The sequence below is a fragment of the Ranitomeya imitator genome, chromosome 1 (genome assembly GCF_032444005.1).
Source record: "Ranitomeya imitator isolate aRanImi1 chromosome 1, aRanImi1.pri, whole genome shotgun sequence".
NCBI lineage: Eukaryota > Metazoa > Chordata > Amphibia > Anura > Dendrobatidae > Ranitomeya > Ranitomeya imitator.
The window spans coordinates 1062751993-1062778630 of record NC_091282.1 but is presented as its reverse complement, the minus strand read 5'-3'; the positions used below and the strand labels follow the sequence as shown (position 1 = coordinate 1062778630).

General features: G+C 42.6%; 1 protein-coding gene across 4 annotated transcripts in view; it reads left to right on the top strand.

Moving 5' to 3' along the window:
- Positions 1 to 587: 587 nt before the first annotated feature.
- The window catches only part of FSTL5 (follistatin like 5), a 1350822-nt gene continuing 1324771 nt past the window's right edge, over positions 588 to 26638 (top strand). For 2 of the 4 annotated variants that reach the window (XM_069744171.1, XM_069744169.1), the window contains exon 1: positions 588 to 1129. The gene's annotated coding sequence lies outside the window, so the exon portion shown is untranslated. The remainder of the gene's footprint in view (positions 1130 to 26638) is intronic. The other 2 variants (XM_069744172.1, XM_069744170.1) reach the window with 2 other exon arrangements.

Here is a 26638-nt window from a genome sequence, read left to right as displayed (position 1 = left end):
TACTCTGTAGTGGCACTGGGTTGGTGAGACTGTCATACTCTGTAGTGGCACTGGGTTGGTGAGACTGTTATACTCTGTAGTGGCACTGGGTTGGTGAGACTGTTATACTCTGTAGTGGCACTGGGTTGGTGAGACTGTTATACTCGGTAGTGGCACTGGGTTGGTGAGACTGTTATACTCGGTAGTGGCACTGGGTTGGTGAGACTGTTATACCCTGTAGTGGCACTGGGTTGGTGAGACTGTTACACCCGGTAGTGGCACTGGTTTCGTGAGACTGTCATACTCTGTAGTGGCACTGGGTTGGTGAGACTGTTATACTCTGTAGTGGCACTGGGTTGGTGAGACTGTTATACTCTGTAGTGGCACTGGGTTGGTGAGACTGTTATACTCTGTAGTGGCACTGGGTTGGTGAGACTGTTATACTCTGTAGTGGCACTGGGTTGGTGAGACTGTTATACCCTGTAGTGGCACTGGTTTCGTGAGACTGTCATACTCTGTAGTGGCACTGGGTTGGTGAGACTGTCATACTCTGTAGTGGCACTGGGTTGGTGAGACTGTTATACTCTGTAGTGGCACTGGGTTGGTGAGACTGTTATACCCGGTAGTGGCACTGGGTTGGTGAGACATACTTGGTAGTGCCATCACTGGATACTGCAGCTGGTCCATTCCTGCTGGAGCTGAGGGGCCTTCTGAGAGAGTGAGGGGAGATCGGCCACTACAATCAGAAAGTGTTGCGAGCCCCCATTTGCCATTGTCGCCGGGCGCTGGCTGTCAGGGGCTCTCACAGCAGCGTGTAGAGGAGTGAGGGAGCAGATGGACTGACGTGGGCGCTGGGCGGGCGGGGAGAGCAGTGAGGCGGGCCGTGCTCACCAGTGCTGTGCCGCCGCCTCTGTCCACTCCTGAGCTGGTGCTGAACTCTGCCCGCGCCCGGTCTCTGCTGGCAGCAGCTCGCCCTCAGCCATCGCTCCGATCTCTGTGGATCTGCTGCCACTCTGCTCTGGATATCGCCGCTTGCACTTGTGCCGGAGGATTTGCTTATTGCAGAAGTCTGGGGATTTCTTGCCAGTGTTTGTGGATTTCTTGGAATTCCTCTAAGCTGTGAACATTGAGAAGATTCCTCCCAGGGCAGGTAAAGTCTGCTTGTCTCGTGTCCCCTCCATGAAGCCCTGTATCTGCAGGCACAGGCATGGTAGGGGATGAGTGACGTGCTGGCAGAGCACCATGAATGGGGTAGAGGCTGGCACTGTGTGTGCCCTGTGCCCACCGATCGTGGCTCCAGGAGTCTTCACGCTGCTTCCTCCTTGCTGCTTTGTGTTGTAATCTACAAACTTTCTGGAAGTGAAAAGTTTCTTCTGTTCAAACAGCAAATATTGAGCAGAATGAATATGGACTGGAGGCATGAGCCTGGGCATGTGGAGCTGTGGGCAGCAGAGCTGGGATTCTACAGTTTGATCTGAGAATAGATAATGCATTAGGTTTTCCTGCAGTCCTATGTAAAAAAAAAAACCTTATAAAATATTTAATATCACCATGTAGTGTTCTAACAACAGATCTGCTGCTACATAAATAATTCCAGGCAGGTTTGTACTAGTACTGAAGACAGGCTGGAGTCTACTGGGAATATTATTACTTACCTTTTGCATGTACTGTACCTTTAAAAATGATTGTCAGCGACATAGTAAGGGTGAGAATATTGACAATGTGGCCTGATAATATCGATTATACACTTACATGATTCGGTATTGATTTATTATTGGGTGCATTGCATTTATGTTCACATAAGGATTCATGGCAATAATCATCTTATTATAAAAAAAGATGTAATTCCATGTACAACTATACCAAACAGTGCATCATCTTCTGGTCTACAAATACAAAAAATAAAAAAGACTATGATTCCTCCCACCCACAGAAACAGCGCCACTCTTGTCTACAGACTGTGCCTGGTATTGCAGATTTTCTCCAAGTGAGTGGGAAGGTCCTGATCAGACATTGTAGATCATTGTGGGTAGCCATTAATATGGACATTTTCGTTCGCTTACCCGATGATGTTTAGTTTGCAGAGCTCCCTACTTACTACATATTGACGAGAAAGGCAAATCCCAGTAGATAGGACGTCAGGGTGGTCACATGTGTAGAACATAAATGATGCTTCAAAATGTCAAGATTCCCAAATGTTACCATTGCTCATAGCAGCAACGTGTGATTGATAAATGGCCGTTGCCTAGAATATAGGATGACTTGTGATGGGAGATAAGGGAATGGTGGAGTATGGCTAGCTTGTCCAGTCCCAGTGCTGATGAAATGATACCCGTCGCCCTTTTCTCCAGTAGAGAAGTGGCTGTTGTATAACTGATCTGTAAGAAGATTCCCACTAATCACATTGATCTAGCAGAATACCATGCGACAGACATGACAAACTCATTTGTAAAGTGAATTACAAGTGACGGCCGGTAATGAAAATTCCACTCTTTTCTTGACTTTATGTACACCTGCTTTTCTAAAAAAAAAAATGTTGGAACAAACATATGTACTTGTAACAAGTAGAGCAATGCCAGTATATAGTAGGGGCTCCTCGTAGACTGTCCTCAATGACATGATGCCTTCTGGAGGGTATCACACACCTACAAGGGTTGTTGTGTTATCTATAGATCCGTGCGCAGGTGACAAAGCACTTAACCTAATAATAATTGAGCAGATTATCCCGGGATTGGCACCTCCAACTCTCACTATTGTGCTGCGCTAAATGAATGTCACACAGAAATGACAGCTAGTCTATATTTTACAGAGCGTTGGCTTTTATTTTACTGCCTTCCCGCACAATCCACCTGCCTTCTGTTCTCTATTAAATCATGTTCCATTGTGTTCCAAGTAACGATATCCTTATTCGGTCTTGTACTCTGCCTTTCACATACTTAATATGGATCTAAGGTAACGAGTGTAAGATGATAAACAGCACATCTAAGACGTGATGCAGCGCTCTCGGCTTTTACTTGCTGGTTGAAGACTTGCATCGACGAGTCCTTAGAAAATGCGAAGGTTTTCCAAAGTGCACACAGGGAACAGATAGTCATCTAAATGCTTATGTACTGCGTGCGCTCGGAAGGCATCCTTATACATAGTACGTGAGCTCTTAATATTAGAGCTAATAGCAATCGCCGTTTCGCATGAGAGACAAATAAAAAGGCAGATGGCAAGAAGAAGAGATCAGATGGTTGCATAAATGTGCTGAGAAGAGAGGTCACACCGCATGGGGCACAAGTCAAGGGAAGGAAGCATAAAAGACGCATTGAAACCTGTGGCTAGAGATCATAAATCCCATTCTCTACTTCCCTCACCTTCATACTGCAGTTTATTACTGTGCTGGCAGGATCATCATCCACACTATTGTGTATGTAAAGCGAATCTAAAGACATTGTGAGGGATGAGACGCAACTGGTGTAATTACAGGGTAACTGACTCCAGGGATGGCGCGTTGTCAGAAGAGGAGCAGGTGTCCGGTGTAACGCTGGCCCAGTGGTCTTGTTACTGCACAGAAAGCTACGTGCTGCACAGAAACCTGCGACAAGATCCTTTCTGGACCCAATCTCTACATTGGAGGTTGAGGAACCCACCTTTTCTCTACTCTCTCTGAAACATCCATTGGAAGTACAATTTCTGTTTAGAGTCACGTTTTTCTGTGCACATAAAAGTTGTTGGGTTGAGTCATCCTTTTAACGAGTAATTGGCAAAATATTTTGCTCATAAGTTGTCTCAGAGTTTTCATAGTTACATCCCATTAAGTTCCAGCTGCTACAAACATAATTTAATGACTCTACATATAGTAACGACATAGACAAACAATTGTCCCAAAATGGTTCTTCAAGGGTGAAGTGGTTCACAGATAGTTGAATTTCTAATAGTCTCTTTTTTTACACTTTAGCCTAACAGCAACATTGCACTGCTAGTCTGAACTGTGAGCGCCCTGATGATCTTGTCTAAGGCAGCCTTGTCTGTCTCTGTAGCGCCGGGATTGTGTAACCTGCTTTGGTATTTTATTTATTTTATTATGTTTTGCTTATATAAAGCCATCAGATTCTGCAGCACTTTAGACATCATCATTACTGTCCCCATTGGGCCTCACAATCTAAATTCCCTATCAGTATGTCTTTGAAATGTGAGAGGAAACTGGAGAACCCGGGGGAAACCCAAGCAAACAAGGGGAGAAGATACAAACTCCATGAAGATGTTATCCATGGTGGGATTTGAACCCAGGACCCCAGAGCTGCAAGGCTGCAGTGCTAACCACTAAACCACCGTGCTGCTTAATCATGGTAAGCGTGACCCTATAAGAACTTAGCTGCTCATGGTACCTGATGTTGGCAGGCACCTTAAAAGGCCTTTCCAAGTCCAAGCAGCTCAGTGACACGTAGAAAGGAAAGGCAAAATGTGCATAACTGTTCCTGGGTAGAGATGGGTGAACAGTAAAGTTCGGGGTCTGTACCAAACATCTACTGTTTGGGCATGGACCTCTGACATGGACTTTTCCAGGAAGTCCATGTTGCTGTTCAGGTTCGGCTCCCCAGAACATCGAGTGTTTCCCATGCTGTCATCTGCATGACAGCGCCAGAAACACCAGCGGGTCAGATTGGCTGTAAGATTATTACCACCGGTCAGAGAGCTGCCAGCAGTGGCCATGCACATTTTTCGGGAGTGTACACAAACAGGAGGCAGACACTCAGACATAGTAGACTAGCATGCACTCTCAAAGAAAGTGCACGACAGAGAGCTCTGCCTTCAAAATTGCAGTTGATGGCCCCTTCGGGCATATGTCCAGACCCTGTTTTGCAGGGGATTTCGGACCTATCCCATGAAAAGAACACACAACACAATGTGAAAGCAACCTCAAGACAGCAGTAGCCATTCCGTTTGGCAATGAGCTGTGAACAGTAAAAGACTAAAAATCAGACAGCAGGAGATTGGAGCAACATAGAAGCCACAATTTAATTGCAAACTTACCTACTTTAACTTTGACTATCCATATTTTATAACATGGGAGTAATATTTTAAAAGAATTATCCAAAATTTATAAAAAGACTAGTTTGAAAGCAGAGGATGTGATTATATAGTAAATAAAATTATTCTCACCCAGAAAATCCCTTATCAATTCATCGCAACCAGTCCTTTGGCCTAAGCTGTCTTGGTTAGCTGTTTCTCTGTGATTATGTTCTAGCTACAGTATGTGTAGGTGACCAGAGCATTGGTGGATAGACCAGTGAGTGTACGTTATTTCACAATAAAAAAGGAAGGTGGCATGAAAGGAGACAAAAGGCAGGAGTATATATTGCCACGAAAATCACATTTTTATTGCAAAAATATGTAAACCTACAAAAATATATACCATGTATACTCGAGTGTAAGCCTACCCGAGTATATGCCAAGCTATCTAATTTTACCAGAAAAAACTGGGAAAACATATTGACTCGAGTATAATTCGGGTATGCTTTGTCCCCTCATCCCCGTCCTGGTATGTATGGCACCCCATCCCCATCCTGGTCTGAATTGCCCCCTAATCCCCATCGTGGTCTGCCTGGCTCCCTCATCTCCATCCTGATCTGCATGGCCCCCTCATCCCCATCCTGGTCTGCATGGCCTCCTCATCTCCATCTTGGTCTGCATGGACCCCTCATCCCCATCCTGGTGTGCATGGTCCCCTCATCCCCATTCTGGTGTGCATGGTCCCCTCATCCCCATCCTGGTGTGCATGGTCCCCTCATCCCCATTCTGGTGTGCATGGTCCCCTCATCCCCATCCTGGTCTGCATGGCCCCCTCATCCCCATCCTGCTCTGCATGGCCCCCTCATCCCCATCCTGGTCTGCATGGCCTCCTCATCTCCATCTTGGTCTGCATGGACCCCTCATCCCCATCCTGGTCTGCATAGCCCCTTCATTCCCATCCTGGTCTGCATGACCCTCTCATCCCCATCCTGGTCTGCATGGTCCCCTCATCCCCATCCTGGTGTGCATGGTCCCCTCATCCCCATCCTGGTCTGCATGGCCCCCTCATCCCCATCCTGCTCTGCATGGCCCCCTCATCCCCATCCTGGTCTGCATTGTCCCCTCATCTCCATTCTGATCTGCATGGCCCCCTCATCCCCATCCTGGTTTGCATGGCCCCCTCATCCCCATCCTGGTCCGCATGGCTCCTCATCTCTATCATGGTCTGCATGGCTTTATCATCTCTATCCTGGTTTCATGGCCTCCTCATTCCTATCCTGGTCTGCATGGCTCCTCATCCCTATTCTTGTATGCATGTCTCTTCACCCTATTCTTTTATGCATGGCTCTTTATCCTTATCCTGGTCTGCATGGACCCCATCAAAAAAACTAAAAAAAATAAACTATTATACTTACCTTCCTGCCCTCCCTCGCAGCGTCTTGTTGCGGTGCCAGCAGCTGCTTTATGCTTCTAAGCAGCGCATAGCAGGGACGTCATGCGCTGCTTACAAGCAGAACACAGCTGCCGGAGTACTTACTGCTCTCCATGCCGGGACTATGTGCGTGGAGGGCAGTGAGTATTCATTGCTATTTAGTAGCGCGCACAGTGTCAGCCGCTGGCTTCATGCATCGGCAGGGCAGTCACGTGTGCCCACTAATTAAGAGACATGAATATTCACTTCCCTTGTCTCCACTCTTATGGGAGTGAAAAGAAGTGAATATTCATTTCTCTTTAGCAACAGGCACAGGCTTTAGCCGCAGCAGCTCCTGCCTCCGGTGACTCGCTGCTCTGCCAGTGCCACTTCTCCTCCATCTTCTGCACCCTCACTCGAGTATAAGCAGAAGAGGGTGTTTTCAGCACAAAAAATTGTGCTGAAAAAGTTGGCCTATACTAGAGTATATACGGTAAATAACAAGCAATATAGATTGTGGTAGCAAGGTGCAACAATAAATGTCAAAGGTGCACACTAAATGTCACAAATGTATACACTATTAAGTAAATGCAAGTTATAAGATAAAAAGAATAAAATCCGTAGTCCCATGCAATCCATACATTTCCCAAAGAGTAATGCATGTATAAATCATTAGGGTTGCTATATGTATTTTTGCTGGTATCTGTGTGTTCTTTCACACTCAACACGCTTTTCGCTCATTCTTTGCCAGGGTGCATGTGGTAGAACGTGAAGGTTTTACCTAAAAAGGTGTAAATAGACCAACAGTATGAAAGACTGAACAATATAAGGGTCAGATGAGCAAATTGGGTTAATTTGATTGACGGTGACACTTAGTGAATGTGGTGCATGAGTTCTCCTTGTCATTCACAGAAATAATGGCCTCTCTGTATCTGAACAATGTAACAGGTACAGCATCATCGCGTGTAGACAAGCGCCATAAAGCGCTGCATACAGTAACGGCAATGCCAGGGGGAGCAGGAGCGACATGCACAACGCAGCATATTATCTGTGGGAAATAAAGTGTGAAGGTGCTGTAATTGATTATGGGCTTGGATAAAAATAGAAGTGATAAATAAACTGACTACGATAATTGATTATATTATATAGTAACAGACTATGACCACTGTCTGCACACACAATTATTTATATGATCATTGGAATAGAGTAAGGGAAAAGGTAAGTGTAAGGACATACCATCCGTGATTGTAGTGAATGGTAAAAGCTGACTATGGAAAATACAGTTATAGATCGCGGAAACTAACTCTGGAAGATAAGCTTCCTGATGACAGGGGATAAAGATAAATGAACATGAACATTTGCATACATAGCAATATATAGTGGGTCCATCATGGAGTAAATGTGGAGACATAACAGCACCCATGTGTCAGCGAAAGGTGAATATTCTGTGAGGCTGGTTTGTTCTAAAGGATTATGAACCCAAATGAATCAAAAGTGCATGAACATGAATTTGAGACTCTGACATTAGGGATTTAGAAAAACAAAATCCACACAGATCTGAAGATTATAGTGTTACAGCATAGTGGAGAATATAAAGTGACAAAGTCCATGTGCATTGACAAACTCTTAAAGAGAACCTGTCAGCACCATTTAGTAATGTACAGTAAAGACATGACTGTAATGACGCTGTAAGACCGGGTTCACACTTGCGAGTGTGATGCGAGTAACTCGTGCGGGTCTCTGGCCTCAATACCCGGCACTGACACTGGCACTCGGGACCGTGCGGCTGCATGTATTTCTATGCTGCCGCACGCTCCGGTCCCGAGTGCCGGCGGCAGTGTCGGGTATTGATGCGAGAGACTTGTACCAGTTTCTCACATCACTCTTACAAGTGTGACCCCGGCCTTGATTAAATTGATACCTTTGGAGAAGAAATCCACTTTGTCGTACTTACGTACTCAGCATTTGCAGTTTTCTGCTAACTGGTCTTCGGTGCACAGGGGCCAGACTGGCCAGACGGGTCTTATCCTTCCTGTCTGTGATTCCCCGGCCTCTAAGCTTACCTCCAGCCTTTTATTGACAGGTCCCTGATTTTTTTCAGTGACCTACCACCTCTGTTTGAAATCTCATCTTCAGAGGAGACAGGCGGAGGAGTGGGGAAATCACAGAAAGGGAGGAGACGGTGCTATTCACAGTCCGGCCCCTGTGCACTGAAAGCTAATTAGCAGAAAACTGTAAATTCTTATTACACAAGAACAACAAAACCGGTTTATTCCTCAAATGTATCAATTTAATCAGAGTTCATCAGAATTACAGCGCCCTTACAGTCATGTCTTTACATTACAAAATCGTGCTGACAGGTTCTTTTTAAGAATTTCTCATACAGTTTTCACTATATGGCCGAATGTTAAAAATGTGTCACAGCCACTGCTCCACTCTAATCAATAGTGAATGCCGAACTCCTGTAGATAAGTATGTAGGTCTCTATCAGTTGGATCTCAAGATCGCAAAGATAAAAGCAGAACATGTTAAGGCCCCGTCACACATAGCGACGCTTAAGCGATCCCGACAACGATACGACCTGTCAGGGATCGTTGCTGCGTCGCTATGTGGTCGCTGGTGAGGTGTCAAACAGTGAGATCTCCCCAACGACGCAGCAGCGATGTGGCGACCTGTAGCGACCTGTAGCAACCTGTACAACGATGCTATTTCATGACGATTCAATGGGACGTCCTGTCAACGAGGTCATTGGTAAGGTGTCAAACACAGCGATGTGTGCTACCCAGCGGGACCTCAACGATCAAAAAATGGCCCAGGCCATTCCGACACGACCAGCGATCTCACAGCAGGGGCCTGGTCGCTGCTACGTGTCACACATAGCGAGATCGCTACTGAGGTCGCTGTTGCGTCACAAAACTTGTGACTCAGCAGCGATCTCGCTCGCGATCTCGCTATGTGTGACGGGGGCTTTAGACATATAATAAGAGAATGCCAGATAAAAATTACCAAACAGTAAAAGAAAAACAACATCCCCACATCACTTAATATCACACCGCATCATAAGAAGGCTCCAAAACCAAAGTTTTCATTAAAGGGGTTGTCCATCATTGCTAGCATCACTGTTCTCGCCTTCAGACATTTTACTAATAAAGAGGAGGTGACTGGCCAACTGCTACTCTCACTTCCTCTTGATCACATATAAGTCTGAAGATGGGGACAATGATGCTAGCACTGATTGGGCGCAGGACTTATGTGCCATGGCAACCACACATTAGCCCTCAGAACATGAGTAGCATTGGACCGGCATCGCCATGAGAGGGGTGTACGAGTGTTTTTATTTTCACAGAGGCAAACATTCAGATCAAGAAAGGGTTGCCCTAATAGTGACTGTACCCAATGTATAGATCCATCTAATTTCCAACTGTGCTTGAACTTTTCCCATATTGCTCCCTCTAGGCCCCAGAGATACTTGATCTATGCTTTTAAAGGTAAGTAGTCTGGAAGTAATTTGATTAATTGATTGACACAAATGCTTTGGCAGGGTCTTAAAGGGAACCTGTCAACAGGATTGTGCACAGTAACCTACAGACAGTGTCAGGATGGCGCCATTATACTGATTACAATGATACCTGGTGATGAAATCCGTCTTGTGGTTGTTGTTCAATCTGTATTTGCAGTTTTGAGTTAATGAGATTCTCGTCCTCTGGGGAGGCCTGTGGGGGTCTTCATGCGGAGCTCTGATTAGCTATTCACCAGTATGGCTGCTGACAGATCACTGATCCGTCAGTGACCTGCCCCTATTTTACATAATGCCTATACTATTGTGGGGTTAGAAAATAAAAATAACTTCATCAAAATGGCGCCGGATGTACCTTTCTAATTCATACCTTTTAATCTTTTGGCAAAAGTGATCCTTGCCTTTTATCCTATAATGTATACTGATGTGACACCGATAATGTGCTGATACTAGTGTTTACCCTTGTCATTTATTGTAGCTCCTTGCTATGACTATCTACATTGATTGTAATTTATAGCATATACTTTTATATGTTTTATAATATTTCAATAAAAATTGATTTTACAGACAATGTAAAAATGGGCTCCTTTCATGCCCCTTCCATTTTTTGCACTGTTGATATTTCATTGGAATTTCGTCCTTTTTTAACTATTCAGTGTATCGGAGTGGAAAACGTAAACCCTTGTATTATTCAGCTATTTTAGCCCATCGCCTGTTCTCTGTCCATTATTTAAAATGCATTTAGTAACCTCTTTAAAGTAAATTAAAATACAATATAGAAAACAGTGAGGTTTAGCAGAATTTCTTTATAGCATCATAGTTGAGTAATTCCCCATTCCCCTAGGTGCTATTTGCCATTTCTGTATACTCTAATGACAGGAAGCATTATGAATATACGGTACTTCTGTTCGAACAAGCACCAGAGCATTTGACCCTTTGCAGCCAAGGGCAAACGAAAATCATTTATTCAATAAATTGCAAAGCCATGAGATGAAACGAGGGAAAGCAACAGCACAGAGAATAACTCTTTCTGTCTGAAACTCCTTCTTGAACTATTACCCATACCATGCATTTAACGCTTTACGGCCTGGTTGAAATGCCATGAATTTTCTGGGATTGATTCCAAAACCTCAAACCCATGGCAATTATTCGGGTAGGGCAAAACCCAAATCACACATACCAGTCAAAAATCTGAGTGCAACTGTCATGGAATATTATGGTGTGTTTTAATCTTTGTAGTCCAGTGAGTAAAATCTGTCAAAAATGCACGGCAAACATTTACAGATTTATCCACAGACTTGCAGCAAAATTTGCAGAAAACACTAATAACCATGCCTAGGATAATATAGTTTGATATTTAAATCTGATAAAATGTAGCACAGTGGGTAGAAATGTGGCTTTAAAGCACCTCTCCAGCATTTTCTTTTTTCGGTGCTGGAGTGGTGCTTCTATTCTAAGGCCCCTGCCCTTGGTCTCATACACACTCTCCAGCATCTTCACCTTTATTCAGTGCCATGCCGGTTCTGCTACGCCATCTTGTGACCTCAACTTCTGACAGCTCAGAGTCAGATGTTCCATCACAAGCTCCCAATGCAGGTCTATGAGATACAGAATGAGGTCCTCAGACTTGTAGCGAGTGGCCACCTCCTGCAAACATAGGAGCGATCTGGCAGGTCACAAACTGCTGGAGACTGGCAGGAGTGGCGGTATTGGAAAGGAAAGATGGCTGCAGATGAGTGAAGGAATAGAGTCAGGGACTTAGAATAGAAGCACCACTCCAGGCCTGCAATAAAGAGAAATGCTGGAGTGGTCCATTAACAATTGGTCCTGTTGCACTGTAGTCCCAGGTTTATTAGTTATCTCAGCTTATCACAGACTTTATAATTACTGTCCCCGATGGGGCTCACAATTCCCTATCAGTATGTCTTTGAAGTTCGGGATGAACCTGGAGGAAACCAAGACAAACATGGGGAGACATAGAAACTCCTTGTAGATGTCCATGGTGGGATTTGAAACAAGGACCTTAACAGTGCTAACCACTGAGTGACTTTGCTGCCCAAACTATGGGCAAGCACAAAAACTACAAGGAGTTTGTTCTCTCTTTGTTTGTGAAGGTTTCCTCTGGGTTCTCTGTATTTCTTTCTACATTCGACAAGCAACCTGATAGGGAAATGGTTCCTATGAAATTATTTCCAGCGTGCCTACGTCTGAGCCATGTGAAATGTAATTGTAAGCCCCTTGACGGACCGATATGGATCTTAATCTCTGCACTGTGCGGCAGAATATATTAGCTCTTTACAAGCAACATAAATATTTTAATAGGGACAAGAGATGGGAACTTATTTCTTTATAGAAAAATTGCTGTCACAAAGTCCTCCCTCATTAAGCACTTAGGATTTTTTAAAGAACGTCTCCCTGCTTTTTCCACATTCCACTGCCCGAGCATCAACTTTTATTTTCTGTGCATATATTTTGCTGTTGGCACACACATACTTGTATAAAACAATGTAAAGTGATACGATGAGGTGCCGCTGCTGTTGAGCTAAGTAAGCGTAAGCGTTCCTCTTCAATGTTTCATAACTGCAAAAATATGAAATCTAAAACATTACTTTGGACCCTCACACATTTGTGATTAGTCTTCTGCTAGTTATAATGCACTATGAATATTTTTATTCAAACATATGTAAGATATTTTATTAATTATCTGCTGAATCTATTATAAAAAGCTGTAAAAAATCCTCAAACAGCTAAAGCTAAATAAATATAAGTATTGAAATTAAAAAAGGCTTTTTAAAAATAATTGTCCTCAAGGCCAAAATGTAATCCTACCATAACCAGTATACTGGATGTAGACAGGAAAGAGGTAATTCCACACTCAATATCCCTTTATTAATCTACTGCACCCCTCTAGTCTTGTGTTGGGTGCCGGTGCATGGAGCTGGCTCAAAAGCTAAGCCGCCTCCATACATTACAGGTGCCAGCTGTGATATACTGCTGGCACTTGTCTTTAACAACAGTGACCTGACCTAGCTCCAGTCACTGCCATTTAACCATAGAGATGCCTTTGTCAATCTCTGATAGCACTAATTGAAGATTACGGTTGGTTTAACATGGCAGTGAAAGGACATACTGAAGGCCCTCATCGTTGCCATTTATAGACTCCCATGAATCGCAGCTTGAAGAATTACTTTATATAGTACAAGCGATCAAATCATTGCAGGTTCAAGTTCTTTAAATTGAATTTGTTAGTAGGATCAACCCTCCTAAGCCAACTATATGGATATATAGGTCATAGTAAGTTAAATGAAATGACACCTGGATATCTGTGATCCAATGTCTTATTCCTGAGAAATCCACATTTTTCTTATATGTAAATGAGCTGTTAATATTTATGGGCAGAAACAGATCTCCCTGAGAATGGCTCAGAACTTAAATGATGGGGGCATTATATTAATTATCTGTGTGAGATTTAACGACTGACAGTCCATTCTCTTGATGTTCATGTCTCACATTGTAACGTCCCTTTTCATTTAAATGACTCCTTAGAGACATATTCAGGGAGATCTGTGACAAGCCATAGATTTTAAAATCTCATTTACAGATTAAGATAAATGTGGATTTCTCAAGAATAAGACATAGGATCGCAAATATCCATGTATCATTTTATTTGACCTTCTATGACGTACATCCTCTTGTAGATGGCTTACAAGGGTTGTGCACTACTAGGACAACCTCTTAAATTAAAAATATTTGCCCCCGATAAAATAAACCTATAGTCACCTTCTGCTCGGGTGTTCTCCGAGTATCTGGGACGTGATCATAGATTATGTTTGTGTCCCCGCCGCTGCATGATTTGTGACTGCTAGGCAGCCTGAATACATGTGGGGATTTACTGTTAGTGAAGCCCCACATGTATTCAGGCTGTCTAGCAGCCACAAATCATGCAGCTGCGGGAACACAAACATAAAACACGAGCACGTCCCAGATACTCGGAGAACACCCAAGCATGCTCAGAAATCTCGAGTAACGAGCATACTCGCTCATCACTAATAAAGACTAAAGCTGATGGAACTCAGATCCAAAAATAATATAAAACATTATCAAACCATCATAAGTACCCTAATATGATATCAATAAAACCAACAATTCACCACACAAAAAAATAAGCCCTTAAGCAACTTCATCAATGAAAACTTTAAAAGCTACAGGTTTCAGAATATGGTGACACAAACCACATTTTTTTTTTACAAAGTTCAGAAATTTTGTAACCATTAACAGATATAAAAACTATACAGTACATCTTCGGTATGACCATAACCATACTGACCTGAAGAATCACGTTGTCATGTCATTTGTTCCGCACAATGAGCGCTGTACAAATGAAATCACACGCCCCACAAAATGACAAAATTGCATTTTTTCACAATTTCACCACACTTGGAATTTTTTTTTTTATCGTAAAATTGCATACAATATATATTGAAAAGTTTTGGTAACAGTAGCTATTTCTTTTGTTATACTGTAACTTTTACAATTGACAATTTTTTTCCCCAAAACAAGGTGTTTCTATAGCACAGTTTTCACTCTCGCCAGCAAATATTGTAACTTCTACAGAATTCAAACATTTTTCAGAGCATTTACATTGTAAAAGTATATGATCAGAGGAGATAATTGTTTTGGAAAACTATTTCATAGAGAATCCCTATGGCTATCTACAATGGAAACAACAATCCCAAAATCACCTTTTTTTCTCCTTTGCTTCCCGTTCTTCAAGAGCCATGATTTTTTATTTTGTTTGGCATCATAGTAGGGCTTTCTTTTAATGGGATTAATTTTTGTCTTGACTATGAACTTGCCTTCACAAGTGAACATCACAACGTCCTACTCTTGGAATTATGATATGTGGTGGTATAATCTACATTAGCCTGACTCCTCTAGTTTTCATTCCAGGTACACTATCAGGCTGTCATCACATTGAGTTTGTTATGGAACCAGTGGCACAGCTCTTTCGCCAAAATATCCCAGCAGCCCATTTTCAACATGACAACACCAGGCCACTAAGGATGAGTGGATCCATGGAGGATCAGATTCGGCTGAACTTTAATCAAAAGTTTGGTTCGGATGCTAGAACTTGACCCCGAACCCAATATAAGTCAATGATGACCCAGACTTTGATGAAGTAAAATGGCTGTAAAATGGTCCTACTAAGGTATAGGGAGCTGAAAAAGGAAGCAAAATGGGGGTAAGAGCAGGGCAATTGCCCTGCAAACAAATGTGGATAGGGAAATGACTTAAAGGGAACCTGTCACCTGAATTTGGCGGGACTGGTTTTGGGTCATATAGGCGGGGTTTTCGGGTGTTTGATTCACCCTTTCCTTACCTGCTGGCTGCATGCTGGCCGAAATATTGGATTCAAGTTCATTCTCTGTCCTCCGTAGTACACGCCTGCGCAAAGTAATCTTACCTTGCGCAGGCGTGTACTATGGAAGACAGAGAATGAACTTCAATCCAATATTTCGGCCAGCATGCAGCCAGCAGGTAAGGAAAGGGTGAATCAAACACCCGAAAACCCCGCCCATATGACCCAAAACCAGTCCCGCCAAATTCAGGTGACAGGTTCCCTTTAACATAGAAAACAAAAAACAAATAAAAATAATCTTGAAAAAAGTGGGCGGAAGTCACTTGCGTGTGTATTTTATTATACTTGTTAATAAATAAATAAAATGTAGAAAGAAAGAGACATGGGTTCTCCCCTATTTTTAATAACCAGCTAAGGGAAAGCAATCAGCTGTATGGTGGTCTTATTATGCTGGAAAGGGGATAATATCTATGGACTGTCCCAGCCAATTAATATCAGCCACCAGTTGTCTTCTTTGCCTTTACTCGATAATAAGGATGGGAAGACCCCCCAAAAAATGACATTGGGTCCCCCTTATTTTTAATAATCAGCTAACGCAAAGCAGACAGCTGAAGCTGATATTAATTGGCTGGGAAGATTGGTTATTGGCTAAGTCCCAGCCTAATAAGACCAGCCTTCATCTGCCTCAGAAATGCTGCATCCATTAGCCTTGGCTCTTCCCAATTGCTCTATTGCAGTGGCAATTGGGGTAATGGGATTATGAGGGTGATTTAAGAAGTTGCTGCTGACATCAAGCCTAAGGGTTAGTAATGGAGAGGTATCTACTGTATAAGACACTCACATTACTAAACCAGTAGTCAAAAGAAATAGAAACACACACCAAGAAAATTATTATTTGAAAAAACTCCCAACAAATTCCCTCTTTCACCCATTTATTTAAAAAAAAACACCATTCCGCCGAAGGTCCCACAACGATCCCCGTCTCAGTCTTCCAGTGTACGGAGCCCCATTCAGAAAATGGGCCCCCATAGACTGGAGCAGCAGCCATTGCAGGATCTTGAGCTGACACCTCTACATTACTAACCTGTGGGCTTGATGTCAGTGCCAGCTGCTGACATCAACACCACAATCCCATTATCTTAACCCTCCGTCACATACAACTGATCTGACAGGCGCTTCTCTTTTACTTTCATTTCTCCTTCCTCACCAGATTGTGAGGAAACCCCCTCCCTCCAGGTAGTCTCCTGTCTCTTGAAGGTCTGTGAAACCTGATATCACAGTTGGATTTCAGAGCTTCAGGGGAGAGGATATAGCTGCACAGATCTCTCAGGCTCATTGTATGTGAATACGTCACATTCAGTAAGGTTGGTATTTTATGTTTTTATTCATCACAATAGTTTATTTAGCTTGTTTTATGAATGTATAGCACAAAATGTGAGGATATTTCATAGAAATAAGGGAGATTTTATAAAAGAAAGTGTGCTGCTCAGGCATATACAGTAGTTCCCTAACATATTCCTTCTCTTGCTTCAGATTATCTGCTGAAATGGAGAGGAAAATGTACAATTTATCCAAACAACTTGATGTTGAGGAAGTAACAAACATGCTGTTAGATGATAGAGACCTCACACTGAATGAGGATTTAGGAGAGGAAAGTGAGATTGATTCTCATGATGAGGTGGAAGAATGTGTCCTGGATTCTGAAACAGAGCAAGATGGTGACAGTGGTGAGGATGAAGAAGTTGGATCATATTATATTGGAAAAGATAAAAATACTAAATGGAACAAGAAGCCATTCCAGAAAAAACGTAGGGAACCTTTAAACATTATTACTCACCTTCCTGCAGTAATAGGAACTGCACGTAATGCAAAAACTGCAGTTGAATGCTGGAACAGTATATTTACAGATGACATTCTGGACTCTATTGTCACATATACCAACCAATATATAGACATTATAAAGGACAAGTACATCTGCAACAGAACCATCAAGCCCACAGATGAAATAGAACTGCGTGCTTTTTTTGGATTACTGTACCTTGCAGGAGCTTATAGGGCAAATAGACAAAGTTTGGAGGAACTTTGGGGTAAAGATGGGGATGGAGTTTAAAAATTTAGCCTTGTTATGTCCATAAACAGATTCAAGATTCTAATTCGTTGCCTTCGGTTTGACGACAGAACTACCCGAACCGAACGCAAAACACATGACCGACTTGCTCCAATTCGTGATATATTTCAAAGATTTGTTGTAAACTGTAAACAAAGTTATTACCCTGGAGAGAATCTCACTATTGACGAAATGCTCCCTGGTTTTCGTGGTAGATGTGCCTTTCGTCAATATATTCCATCAAAGCCAAACAAATATGGAATAAAAATTTATGCCCTTGTTGATGCCAGTAAGACCTACACTTACAACCTGGAAGTTTATGCAGGAAAACAACCAGAAGGTCCTTACTGTGTGAGCAACAAACCCATTGATGTTGTAAAAAGACTGGCTGAACCCTTATTTGGATCGGGTCGCAATATTACAGCTGACAATTGGTTTACAAGTTGTGATCTGATTGATTATCTGAAAATTCAGAAGCTGTCATATGTGGGAACTGTAAGAAAAAACAAAAGGGAATTGCCGCCACAGTTTGTAAGTGTGAAAGAGAGACAACAGTACAGCAGTATGTTTGCATTCCATAATGGAAAGGCTTTAGTTTCCTATGGACCACATGCCAAAAAAATCGTACTTCTTCTATCAACACTTCATGATGATGCTGCCATCGATCCTGGGACTGGGGCAGAAAAAAAACCGGAGATAATTACATTTTACAATGCCACCAAAGGGGGTGTGTATACAGCAGATCAGATGTGCTCCACTTTCAACGTCAGCAGAAACATCAAACGCTGGCCAATGGTCATATTTTTTGCTATGTTGAATTTGGGTGGTATAAATTCACAAGTAATTTATCTTGAAAACAAGCTTGAACCACTCCGTAGACGATTGTATCTGAAAAAATTGGCCCATGAACTAGTACTTGGAGAGCTACGCAGGAGAAGCGTGAAAACAATCGGTATCCCCTCTCGCCTTCAAGTTCAGCTCAAAAGGTTCCGACCAGAAGATGATGGTGAAAAGTCACCATCTGCACCACCTCACAAAAGAAGGAGATGCACCACCTGCCAAACGGAAAGCGGAACCAGAAGGCTTTCAAATTATGAATGTCTCAAATGTCATAATGCAATTTGCCTGACACATGCAAAAATGGTGTGTAATTCTTGCTATTTGCTCTGCAAGTGTGACTTTTCTGGGGAAACCTCAGCATCTACTTCTGATTGAATATGTTTTTAATAGTACTTAAGGTACCTTAAAATTAAGTTTGTGTTCAAAAATTTTCTTTGTACATTTTTTTGAGAGAGTCGAACTGGGGACTATTTGGCGGGAGTTTTGAAAAGTTTGTATTTCATAGTTATTAGTTTTATGTTAAGTAAATGTTTTTTTTTGCAACTGATTATGTGTAGTCTCTTTTATTACATCCCTATGAAGGTCACTGATCACTTTTAGAGCATTGAAATTGCAAACATTAGATATTATAGGTATTTTTCCAGCAGGCGCCTGACAGGCACATTGTATGTGAACTCGTTAGTCCGAATATTGTATGTGACGGAGGGTTAATTGCCACTGCACCAGAGCAATTGGGAAGAGTCAAGGCTAAGCTCTAGAATTGGTGTAGCTAATGGATGTGCCATTTCTGGGGTGGCTGAAGGGTGCTCTAATTAGGCTGGAAAGGAGCCAGTATCCATGGCCCTTCCCAGCCTATTAATATCAGCCCCAGCTGTCTGCTTTGCCTTAGCTGGTTATTAAATACTAGATTGTGGCCCGATTCTAACGCATCAGGTATTCTAGAATATGCATGTCCCCGTAGTATATGGACAATGATGATTCCAGAATTCGCGGCAGACTGTGCCCGTCGCTGATTTATGACATCATCGTCGCCATGGCAACCATTATGACATCTACGTCGATACTGTGCCCGTCGCTGATTGGTCGAGGCGAATTCGCGGCAGACTGTGCCGTCGCTGCTTGGCCGAGGCAACCTTTATGACATCATCATCGCCATGCTGTGCCCGTCGCTGATTGGTCGAGGCCTGGCGGCCTCGACCAATCAGAGACGCGGGATTTCCAGGACAGACAGACAGAAAAACCCTTAGACAATTATATATATAGATAGGGAGGATGCCACAATTTTTGGTGGGTCCTCCCATTTTTAATAACCAGAAAAAGCAAAGCAGGTAGATGGGGGCTGATATTAATAGGCTGGGAAGGTCAATGAATATTGGCCCCTTCCGAGCAAAACAAGAATAGTTTACAGCTGTTTGTATTAACTTGGCTGGTTATTAAAAACAGGGAGGACCCCAAGTAATTTTTTTAATTTATTTATTTATTTTACGCTGTCCCTCACTCGAGCAAAGTCTCCATCCATGACCTGGTGGTTATACAGACCACGTCACAAATTGCTCCAGTCAGTCATAGCCATGCCAGATATGGCTGTGATGGCTCCGGAAGTGCCCACAGCTCATAAGCTTGTTGACTGGCTGTGCTGCAACCTTTCAACAAGCTTTATTACGTGTCCAAACTCCAAAAAAGTAAAACAGACTTTCTGGGAGAAGTCTGTGTTTGGAGTTCAGCATCAGATACTAGGTATACTAGGTGTCCGGTACAAACCCCAAACTTTACAGTTCTGGTTTGCCCTTTCCAACAGGCTAAAATGGTTGGGATGTCATTGTTCGGCAATTGCAGACGGAGCTGTCAGCAGTGGATTTTGATGATTAGTGTTGGTATGTGAACTCTACTTGGCAGGACATTCCTCAAACAACCCTTAATATTATAATAATAAATCGAGAGGTTTTAAAGATTTTGTTAATAACTCCACAAGTTTTCTATCTTGGTGCTACAATTTCAATATTGAGTGTATTTATATTTGCTGTGTATCTTAAAGATGTAATAAAATAAACAGTTGTTTTCATATATTATTTGTTGCAGACCATTGAATATTTTTACATTTGTCAGTGTAGATTATGTATTTAACTCTGGCTCTTATTCAGCTTCTGTATATATTTCCTCAAGGCCATTATTGTAATGCTAATATCTTGTGATGGATACGCTTTGTTTTCTTACTTTCATGTTTGTACTCAAATATTTTGTTTGACGACAACAAAAATAATTATTAGAATGTTTGTTTAGATTTAGTTATTGCTGTTGCTTTTTTCTTAAGTTCAGAGGAGACATTGCATTGTTTGTGTAATATTTTTAAAAGTATCAGCTAAAAATGTTTCTCTCCTTTTACTGTGTTTTACTCATTTAATATATATTTTAAGATAACCCTGTTATCACACTGTGCCAGCAGTTAGAATCTTATAGCGCCATTTCAAACAGTTGTTATTCTGGATAAAATGATTGCGGTCTCTGATGAATGTTTTTTCCTTGTATTTTGGTGAATTGCAGCATATTGTTGCAAACAAGCCTAGAAATTTGCTAATGTAAAACATATATACAGGGTGGGCCATATGGATACACCTAAATGAAATGGGAATGGATGGTGATATCAACTTCATGTTTGTGGCACATTAGTATATGGGAGGGGGAAAACTTTTCAAGATGGGTGGTGACTAGTGATGAGCGAGTGTACTTATGCTAGGATTTCCCTGAGCACGCTCGGGTGGTCTCCGAGTATTTGTTAGTGTTCGGAGATTAAGTTTTCATCAATGATTTACAGCTATTAGCCAGGCTGAGTACATGTGGGGGTTGCCTGGTTGCTAGGGAATCTCCACATGTAATCAAGCTGTCTAGTATCTGTAAATCATTCAGCTGAGGTGATGAAAACTTAATCTCTGAACACTAACAAATACTCGGAGATCACCTGAGCGTACTCGGAAAAACCCGAACAACGAGTACACTCGCTCATCACTAGTGGTGACCATGGCGGCCATTTTGAAGTCGGCCATTTTGGATCCAAATTTATTTTTTTCACTGGAATGAGGGTCATGTGACTCATCAAACTTATTGAGAATTTCACAAGAAAAACAATGGTGTGTTTAGTTTTAACATAACTGTATTCTGCACAAGGTTATGACCACTTATAAAATGTGTTCAAAATGCTGCCCATTGTGTTGAATTGACAATGCAACCCTCTTCTCCCACTCTTGACAAACTGATAGCAACACCGCAGAAGAAATGCTAGCACAGGCTTCCAGTATCCGTTGTTTCAGATGCTGCACATCTCATATCTTCACAGTATAGACAATTGCCTTCAGATGACCCCAAAGATAAAAGTCTAAGGGGGTCAGATCGGGAGACCTTGGTGGCCATTCAACTGGCCCACAATGACCAATCCACTTTTCATGTAGGAATGCTCGGACCTGATGCCCAAGATGGTGTACCACCACATTATGGGTGACAGGTCTGAGCATTCCTACATGAACAGTTTACACATATACAAATGCACTTACAGGGTGCAGTGGACCCAAGTAAAATGGCAACTGCACAGGTGCAATAATACCAAATGAGACAGCCAGCCTTCAATAAGGGATTGGTCGTGTGGCACACCAGTGCAAAAAAATATAATCTGTATGTGGCAATGTTCATTTATGAAAATACTTGTCACGTGCACCTTCTCAGCATGTCACTTTGGCTGCGGCTGCAAGGGTCAATTTATTTCTTGTCGTTCCATCCAACACTCAAACTCTGTTCTAGGCATAAGTCACACCCCAACACAGTCCACACACTCCGACTACACAACACACTGTCACCACTCATTAAATACACAAGATGTGTCTGACAATCAAAAAGAGGTAACACACTCTTTAAGGCTATGTATTATTTAAAGCATGCAAAGCTCAAATGTAAAAATATCAAGCTTTAATGGGAACCTGTTACAGCAAAAACGCTACTAACCTGCAGATACAGGGTTAATCTGCAGGCTAATAGTGTTATTAACCTTCCCGGCATCGTTGCATAGCCAAACACTGCGGGGAAAAAAGAAACTTCATTCTCCCCAGCAGCATTCGGTTTCAGTCACGGTGGTGGTATCAGCACAGGTTCAGTCACTGGTCTGGCAGCAATAACTGTGCCGCTGCTTCTTACTGATGCAGTCCCTGCACTGGGGTTGGGTGTCAGTCAGGACCAGGGGCATGGTTTCAGTCACTGCTCTGCATTGTCAGACTCCGAAAGAAATTTGGCATAGGGAAAAGCCTATTTTATATGTGCTGCTATATGTATAAAATTGTTTTTTTTTCCATATGTCGATTTTTGGGGTCACTAGAGTAGACCCAGACTTTTAAGGCACCTTTGTCCTGTCACTCTCCAATAATGGATCTGCATTGGAGGAAGCACATCCGAAAGCCATTGTGGACATGTAGGGCAAGCTGTGTATAGAGTCAGCTGTGAAATGCCCTCGTAAGGGTGGGAGCATTTGGGGACTACTGGATTACAACAGCTCCTACAGGGTCCAATACGATTATGAGAAGGTGATCATTATGATACACTCCAGATAGAAGATGGGTGAGATGGTCCCTTTATTATTGATTTATTAGGTCCGTATACTAAGGTGGTAGGTTTGCTGTTTTTATTTATGTAATAAATTTTGGAAGACTAGCTTTTATCCTGTTCCCTCACACCATAGAGTGCGGGAAAATAAAATACTTTTGTGTATATATCTATGAGGTTTGTCTTTGTTAACATTGAATTGTCATAGAAATCATGGCTGCTTTTTTTAAGTTCAGATTAAAAGTTATTTTATTGTCAGAAAATCCTCACACTATTGTTGTAGTTGATATTATTTATTGGTGATGTGTATTGTAATTCTTCGGTCGTTGTATACAACTTCCATTTCATTATTATGCACACTTTTGCAATAAATGAGAAATACGCCTGCAATCTATAAGATGTGCACAGGAAAGGTGTGGTCGTCCACCAATCTAGCCTTGTATGATCTCAGCACATAAAAAAGTATAGAAACTATATAATTTTTGACACTTTGTTGTGTGTTATTTAACAGATTATGTTCTCAACTTTTCCACCTTTCCGTTCTTTTCTACGGAAAATCTGTTAGGAGATTCGGTTAAGGAAAGAAAAGCAACTGCGTATCTGTTCCGTTTGTTAGGCATGGATCCACAGTTCCATGTCTTTTCTTGACCGAATCTCCAAACAGATTTTCCTTCATAAAGAGACGAGCAAAATAAAACACAATGAAGCATTCAACAATATCTACTTTATTGTGTTGGCTATTATACTTTAATCACAAGAGTTTGGTAACCTAAAGTCTCTTTGTGAATCTAAAACGAGAGGATATTGTGGTAATAATGGAACAAGGAAGGAGAAATTAAGTGAAAACTGCAAATGTTGTTTGCAAAATGTTGTCTTGTACTTATTAGCACAGCAGGGACTTAGTATAGATAAACCATTTCTTTAACAAAGTCTTCCATTTGGAACATATAAACAGTTTAGTGGTCATTTTCAATTTTTGAAGACAAATAATTGACTAATTTTAGATGATTAAAGCTTTACTTTTAATTTTCCTCCTGCCGTCCATGAAAATGCAATGATGGGAAATTTGCTATCTGAACTAACCCATACTTTTAAGCGTTAGATGTTTATAATCCTGGGTCTGGGCATTTTGGTGTCCCTGGAAAATTAGGAAAGTTGTGCCCCATTCCATAATTCAAAATGATTGTCCTTGGTTGAGGAGAGATTAATGGAAACATCATCTATGATGTATGTATGTGTGTAGTTTGGAGGGGTTGTTCTTGCAGCCATGACAAGTGGGAGTGGCCTCTCTCAATACACCTGCATGGAGCGAGGTCTAGACGGCCTTTAGCCTGGTGTATGCATATCGCATATACCACCAACGTTCCCATCTCAGAAACCATCGAATCCTTGCAGTGGGGGATTCTAAAGTCTGCAGTCAAACGGAGTTACTAAAGACTTATTTTAGACTGGACAATCTTTTTAATTGATAGTTTTATAAGTCATGTACCTGGAAACCAGTTTATTTTCCTTCTCAGGCTCCAGATCTCTTCAGTGTTCGTCCCAATTACTGAATCACAACTAGATCTAAAGCAGTGGCTGAGAGTGCAGGAACCCTGCTAGTTGGACAGCCAGTTTATGCAGGTTATACAGACCTGAATATAAGTAAAATCCACAAAATGAATAGAGTCCTCATAGTACCCCAGAATACACCCCAAAATACAGTCGCAGACGCGAGACCAGGCCTAGAGTAAATACACACACCAAAGTACCCAACCAAACAATAACTCAGACTAGACCTTGAAAGAAGACAAACCCTAAAATAAATACATATCTCATGTCAGAAGCCAGAATGCAGACCCTTGAATAATTAAGGACCAAATGATCAAAAAAAATCAGCGAATAAACACAGGCATTAAAAAAACTCCAGACCCAAAACCAGACCAAATATAGATTAATACATACATACCTAAAACTAGATCAGACTGCAAAGCACACAAAAATCCCGCAAAAAAACACAGCTCTCAGTCCAGGCGTAAAGCTGTTTGGTGTGGACTCACGGCACTATGGGTCAGGCTTACCCTGGAGGGGCGTGGCTAAATGACTCTGATTTTCTCTAGAGCCTTTGGTGGTGAGGATTGGCCTGTCCACAGGTATTCTCCAGGTACTACTCCAGGACATTCCCCATTACTGCAGCAGCTGACCAGGGGGTCAGAGGCATGGGTAGATGGTACAGGAAGGGTACAGACAAAAACATGGTCAGTGACAGGGCAGGCAGCACAGGTTCAATACACATAGGCAAGGTTTGGAGCAGAGAGTTCAGGTAGGTTGGGTAAATAGGCCGGGATGATAACGAGATACAGACAATAGCGGCATGCATGAACTGGTGCTATAAAAATAGGAACCAATGTTTGGGCAAGGAGAGTTAGGTGGAGCATCCTAATAAAGGCCCTGCTGGCACAGGATAGGTCGGGAAGCCTAATCTCTGCAGGATCTAGCAGGGTTAAATTCCTGCAGAGACCGGCCAACCCCTAAGGCTAAATGAATGTCCAGGGATTCAAGCTTCAGGAGGCTAATTTGCATATTCCAGGTGCCTTCTGGGAGAAGCGAAGTCTCCCTAAGCTAGAAGACCGTTGGGTACAGCCGGGACCAGCTGCTTCGAAAGCATCACCAAACCAGGGATTCAAGCTTCAGGAGGCTAATTTGCATATTCCAGGTGCCTTCTGGGAGAAGCGAAGTCTCCCTAAGCTAGAAGACCGTTGGGTACAGCCGGGACCAGCTGCTTCGAAAGCATCACCAAACCAGGGATTCAAGCTTCAGGAGGCTAATTTGCATATTCCAGGTGCCTTCTGGGAGAAGCGAAGTCTCCCTAAGCTAGAAGATCGTTGGGTACAGCCGGGACCAGCTGCTTCGAAAGCATCACCAAACCAGGGATTCAAGCTTCAGGAGGCTAATTTGCATATTCCAGGTGCCTTCTGGGAGAAGCGAAGTCTCCCTAAGCTAGAAGATCGTTGGGTACAGCCGGGACCAGCTGCTTCGAAAGCATCACCAAACCAGGGATTCAAGCTTCAGGAGGCTAATTTGCATATTCCAGGTGCCTTCTGGGAGAAGCGAAGTCTCCCTAAGCTAGAAGATCGTTGGGTACAGCCGGGACCAGCTGCTTCGAAAGCATCACCAAACCAGGGATTCAAGCTTCAGGAGGCTAATTTGCATATTCCAGGTGCCTTCTGGGAGAAGCGAAGTCTCCCTAAGCTAGAAGATCGTTGGGTACAGCCGGGACCAGCTGCTTCGAAAGCATCACCAAACCAGGGATTCAAGCTTCAGGAGGCTAATTTGCATATTCCAGGTGCCTTCTGGGAGAAGCGAAGTCTCCCTAAGCTAGAAGATCGTTGGGTACAGCCGGGACCAGCTGCTTCGAAAGCATCACCAAACCAGGGATTCAAGCTTCAGGAGGCTAATTTGCATATTCCAGGTGCCTTCTGGGAGAAGCGAAGTCTCCCTAAGCTAGAAGATCGTTGGGTACAGCCGGGACCAGCTGCTTCGAAAGCATCACCAAACCAGGGATTCAAGCTTCAGGAGGCTAATTTGCATATTCCAGGTGCCTTCTGGGAGAAGCGAAGTCTCCCTAAGCTAGAAGATCGTTGGGTACAGCCGGGACCAGCTGCTTCGAAAGCATCACCAAACCAGGGATTCAAGCTTCAGGAGGCTAATTTGCATATTCCAGGTGCCTTCTGGGAGAAGCGAAGTCTCCCTAAGCTAGAAGATCGTTGGGTACAGCCGGGACCAGCTGCTTCGAAAGCATCACCAAACCAGGGATTCAAGCTTCAGGAGGCTAATTTGCATATTCCAGGTGCCTTCTGGGAGAAG